The sequence below is a fragment of the Mus musculus genome, chromosome 5 (assembly GCF_000001635.26).
Source record: "Mus musculus strain C57BL/6J chromosome 5, GRCm38.p6 C57BL/6J".
Lineage (NCBI taxonomy): Eukaryota > Metazoa > Chordata > Mammalia > Rodentia > Muridae > Mus > Mus musculus.
The window spans coordinates 59,214,136-59,220,020 of NC_000071.6; the positions used below are offsets into that span (position 1 = coordinate 59,214,136).

The window sequence follows — 5,885 nt, forward strand, 5'->3', positions numbered from 1 at the left end:
GGATGTGATGAGGGATGTGTGTGTGTGTGTGTGTGTGTGTGTGTGTGTGTGTGTGCGCATCCGTGAGTGTGTGCGTGTGTGTCTGTGTGTGTGTATGTGTTCTGGGATGATTAATCAGGATTTAGCATGTGAGAAAAAAGTAATCTATTTCCAATAAAAGGGTAAAATGATTAAAAGTGGGAATAAAACAAAAAATGTACTTGCAACTCACTGACAATATTGTGCCCAAATAGGAATCATTTCATTCTATAAAAATTAGCTTTTTCTTTTTCTTTTTTTTTTTTTTTGCTACTTCTTTTTTTTAATTAGGTATTTTCCTCATTTACATTTCCAATGCTATCCCAAAAGCCCCCCATACCCTCCCCCCCCCACCCCCCTACTCACCCACTCCCACTTTTTGGCCCTGGCATTCCCCTGTACTGGGGCATATAAAGTTTGCGTGTCCAATGGGCCTCTCTTTCCAGTGATGGCCGACTAGGCCATCTTTTGATACATATGCAGCTAGAGTCAAGAGCTCCGGGGTACTGGTTAGTTCATAATGTTGTTCCACCTATAGAGTTGCAGTTCCCTTTAGTTCCTTGGGTATTTTCTCTAGCTCCTTCATTGGGGGTCCTGGGATCCATCCAATAGCTGACTGTGAGCATCCACTTATGTGTTTGCTAGGCCCCGCATAGTCTCACTAGAGACAGCTATATCAGGGTCCTATCCATACAATCTTGCTAGTGTATGCAATGGTGCCAGCGTTTGGAGGCTGATTATGGGATGGATCCCTGGATATGGCAGTCTCTAGATGGTCCATCCTTTTGTCTCAAAAATATGGAACACTTCACAAATTTGCGTGTCATCCTTGCGCAGGGGCCATGCTAATCTTCTCTGTGTCGTTCCAATTTTAGTATATGTGCTTCCGAAGCGAGCACTTGTTGCTACTTCTTTTTTTTTTCCATTTTTTATTAGGTATTTAGCTCATTTACATTTCCAATGCTATACCAAAAGTCCCCCATACCCACCCAACCCCACTCCCCTACCCGCCCACTCCCCCTTTTTGGCCCTGGCGTTCCCCTGTTCTGGGGCATATAAAGTTAGTGTGTCCAATGGGCCTCTCTTTCCAGTGATGGCCGACTAGGCCATCCTTTGATACATATGCAGCTAGAGTCAAGAGCTCCAGGGTACTGGTTAGTTCATAATGTTGATCCACCTATAGGGTTGCAGATCCCTTTAGCTCCTTGGGTACTTTCTCTAGCTCCTCCATTGGGAGCCCTGTGATCCATCCATTAGCTGACTGTGAGCATCCACTTCTGTGTTTGTTAGGCCCCAGCATAGTCTCACAAGAGACAGCTACATCTGGGTCCTTTCGAAAAAATCTTGCTTGTGTATGTAATGGTGTCAGCGTTTGGATGCTGATTATGGGGTGGATCCCTGGATATGGCAGTCTCTACATGGTCTATCCTTTCATCTCAGCTCCAACCTTTGTCTCTGTAACTCCTTCCATGGGTGTTTTGTTCCGACTTCTAAGGAGGGGCATAGTGTCCACACTTCAGTCTTCATTCTTCTTGAGTTTCATGTGTTTAGGAAATTGTATCTTATATCTTGGGTATCCTAGGTTTTGGGCTAATATCCACTTATCAGTGAGTACATATTGTGTGAGTTCCTTTGTGAATGTGTTACCTCACTCAGGATGATGCCCTCCAGGTCCATCCATTTGGCTAGGAATTTCATAAATTCATTCTTTTTAATAGCTGAGTAGTACTCCATTGTGTAGATGTACCACAATTTCTGTATCCATTCCTCTGTTGCGGGGCATCTGGGTTCTTTCCAGCTTCTGGCTATTATAAATAAGGCTGCTATGAACATAGTGGAGCATGTGTCCTTCTTACCCGTTGGGGCATCTTCTGGATATATGCCCAGGAGAGGTATTGCTGGATCCTCCGGTAGTACTATGTCCAATTTTCTGAGGAACCGCCAGACGGATTTCCAGAGTGGTTGTACAAGCCTGCAATCCCACCAACAATGGAGGAGTGTTCCTCTTTCTCCACATCCTCACCAGCATCTGCTGTCACCTGAATTTTTGATCTTAGACATTCTGACTGGTGTGAGGTGGAATCTCAGGGTTGTTTTGATTTGCATTTCCCTGATGATTAAGGATGTTGAACATTTTTTCAGGTGCTTCTCTGCCATTCGGTATTCCTCAGGTGAGAATTCTTTGTTCAGTTCTGAGCCCCATTTTTCAATGGGGTTATTTGATTTTCTGAAGTCCACCTTCTTGAGTTCTTTATATATGTTGGATATTAGTCTCCTATCTGATTTAGGATAGGTAAAGATCCTTTCCCAATCTGTTGGTGGTCTCTTTGTCTTATTGACGGTGTCTTTTGCCTTGCAGAAACTTTGGAGTTTCATTAGGTCCCATTTGTCAATTCTCGATCTTACAGCACAAGCCATTGCTGTTCTGTTCAGGAATTTTTCCCCTGTGCCCATATCTTCAAGGCTTTTCCCCACTTTCTCCTCTATAAGTTTCAGTGTCTCTGGTTTCATGTGAAGTTCTTTGATCCATTTAGATTTGACCTTAGTACAAGGAGATAAGTATGGATCGATTCGCATTCTTCTACATGATAACAACCAGTTGTGCCAGCACCAATTGTTGAAAATGCTGTCTTTCTTCCACTGGATGGTTTTAGCTCCATTGTCGAAGATCAAGTGACCATAGGTGTGTGGGTTCATTTCTGGGTCTTCAATTCTATTCCATTGGTCTACTTGTCTGTCTCTATATCAGTACCGTGCAGTTTTTACCACAATTGCTCTGTAGTAAAGCTTTAGGTCAGGCATGGTGATTCCATCAGAGGTTCTTTTATCCTTGAGAAGAGTTTTTGCTATCCTAGGTTTTTTGTTATTCCAGATGAATTTGCAAATTGCTCCTTCTAATTTGTTGAAGAATTGATTTGGAATTTTGATGGGGATTGCATTGAATCTGTAGATTGCTTTTGGCAAGATAGTCATTTTTACAATGTTGATCCTGCCAATCCATGAGCATGGGAGATCTTTCCATCTTCTGAGATCTTTTTTAATTTCTTTCTTCAGAGACTTGAAGTTTTTATCATACAGATCTTTCACTTCCTTAGTTAGAGTCACTCCGAGATATTTTATATTATTTGTGACTATTGAGAAGGGTGTTGTTTCCCTAATTTCTTTCTCAGCCTGTTTATTCTTTGTGTAGAGAAAGGCCATTGACTTGTTTGAGTTTATTTTATATCCAGCAACTTCACCGAAGCTGTTTATCAGGTTTAGGAGTTCTCTGGTGGAATTTTTAGGGTCACTTATATATACTATCATATCATCTGCAAAAAGTGATATTTTGACTTTCTCCTTTCCAATTTGTATCCCCTTGATCTCCTTTTGTTGTCGAATTGCTCTGGCTAATACTTCAAGTACTATGTTGAAAAGGTAGGGAGAAAGTGGGCAGCCTTGTCTAATCCCTGATTTTAGTGGGATTGCTTCCAGCTTCTCTCCATTTACTTTGATGTTGGCTCCTGGTTTTCTGTACATTGCTTTTATCATGTTTAGGTATGGGCCTTGAATTCCTGATCTTTCCAAAACTTTTATCATGAATGGGTGTTGGATCTTGTCAAATGCTTTTTCTGCATCTAACGAGATGATCATGTGGTTTTTGTCTTTGAGTTTGTTTATATAGTGGATTACATTGATGGATTTTCATATATTAAACCATCCCTCCATCCCTGGAATAAAACCTACTTGGTCAGGATGGATGATTGCTTTTATGTGTTCTTGGATTCGGTTAGCGAGAATTTTATTGAGGATTTTTGTATCGATATTCATAAGAGAAATTGGTCTGAAGTTCTCTATCTTTGTTGGATCTTTCTGTGGTTTAGGTATCAGAGTAATAGTGGCTTCATAAAATGAGTTGGGTAGAGTACCTTCTACTTCTATCTTGTGAAAAAGTTTGTGCAGAACTGGAATTAGATCTTCTTTGAAGGTCTGATAGAACTCTGCACTTAGCCCGTCTGTTCCTGGGCTTTTTTTTGGCTGGGAGACTATTTATAACTGCTTCTATTTCTTTAGGCGATATGGGACTGTTTAGAAGGTCAACTTGATCCTGATTCAACTTTGGTACCTGGTATCTGTCCAGAAATTTGTCCATTTCGTACAGGTTTTCCAGTTTTGTTGAGTATAGCCTTTTGTAGAAGGATCTGATGGTGTTTTGGATTTCTTCAGGATCTGTTGTTATGTCTCCCTTTTCAGTTCTGATTTTGTTAATTAGGATTTTGTCTCTGTGCCCTCTAGTGAGTCTAGCTAAGGGTTTATCTATCTTGTTGATTTTCTCAAAGAACCAACTCCTCATTTGGTTAATTCTTTGAATAGTTCTTCTTGTTTCCACTTGGTTGATTTCACCCCTGAGTTTGATTATTTCCTGCCGTCTACTCCTCTTGGGTGAATTTGCTTCCTTTTTTTCTAGAGCTTTTAGATGTGTTGTCAAGCTGCTAGTATGTGCTCTCTCCCGTTTCTTCATGGAGGCACTCAGAGCTATGAGTTTCCCTTTTAGAAATGCTTTCATTGTGTCCCAAAGGTTTGGGTACGTTGTGGCTTCATTTTCATTAAACTCTAAAAAGTCTTTAATTTCTTTCTTTATTCCTTCCTTGACCAAGGTATCATTGAGAAGAGTGTTGTTCAGTTTCCACGTGAGTGTTGGCTTTCTGTTATTTTTTTTGTTATTAAAGATCAGCCTTAGTGCATTGTGATCTGATAGGATACATGGGACAATTTCAATATTTTTGAATCTGTTGAGGCCTGTTTTGTGACCTATTATGTGGTCAATTTTGGAGATGGTACCATGAGGTGCTGAGAAGAAGGTATATCCTTTTGTTTTAGGATAAAATGTTCTGTAGATATCTGTCAGATCCATTTGTTTCATCACTTCTGTTAGTTTCAGTGTGTCCCTGTTTAGTTTCTGTTTCCATGATCAGTCCATTGGTGAAAGTGGTGTGTTGAAGTCTCCCACTATTATTGTGTGAGGTGCAATGTGTGCTTTGAGCTTTACTAAAGTTTCTTTAATGAATGTGGCTGCCCTTGTATTTGGAGCATAGATATTCAGAATTGAGAGTTCCTCTTGGAGGATTTTACCTTTGATGAGAATGAAGTGCCCCTCCTTGTCTTTTTTGATGACTTTGGGTTGGAAGTCAATCTTATCAGATATTAGGATGGCTACTCCAGCTTGTTTCTTCATACCATTTGCTTGGAAAATTGTTTTCCAGCCCTTTTTTCTGAGGTAGTCTCTATCTTTTTCTCTGAGATGTGTCTCCTGTAAACAGCAAAATGTTGGGTCTTGTTTGTGTAGCCAGTTTGTTAGTCTATGTCTTTTGATTGGGGAGTTGAGACCATTGATGTTAAGAGATATTAAGGAAAAGTAATTGTTGCTTCCTGTTATTTCTGTTGTTAAAGTTGGCATTCTGTTCTTGTGGCTGTCTTCTTTTAGGTTTGTTGAGGGATTACCTTCTTGTTTTTTTCTAGGGCATTGTTCCCATTCTTGTATTGGTTTTTTTCTGTTATTAACCTTTGAAGGGCTGGATTCGTGGAGAGATAATGTGTGAATTTGGTTTTGTCGTGGAATACTTTGGTTTCTCCATCTATGGTAATTGAGAGTTTGGCTGGGTATAGTAGCCTGGGCTGGAATTTGTGTTCTCTTAGTGTCTGTATAACATCTGTCCAGGCTCTTCTGGCTTTCATAGTCTCTGGTCAAAAATCTGGTGAAATTCTGATAGGCTTGCCTTTGTATGTTACTTGACCTTTTTCCCTTACTGCTTTTAGTATTTTATCTTTATTTATTGCATTTGTTGTTCTGATTATTATGTGTCGGGAGGAATTTCTTTTCTGGTCCA

At 40.2% G+C, this 5,885-nt stretch overlaps 1 non-coding gene across 1 annotated transcript; it reads right to left on the reverse strand.

Moving 5' to 3' along the window:
- Nucleotides 1–810: 810 nt before the first annotated feature.
- Gm22308 lies at nucleotides 811–917 on the reverse strand. Its single transcript, XR_003956136.1, has one exon. It is a non-coding gene; the product is annotated as a U6 spliceosomal RNA (small nuclear RNA).
- Between the last annotated feature and the right edge of the window lie 4,968 nt (nucleotides 918–5,885).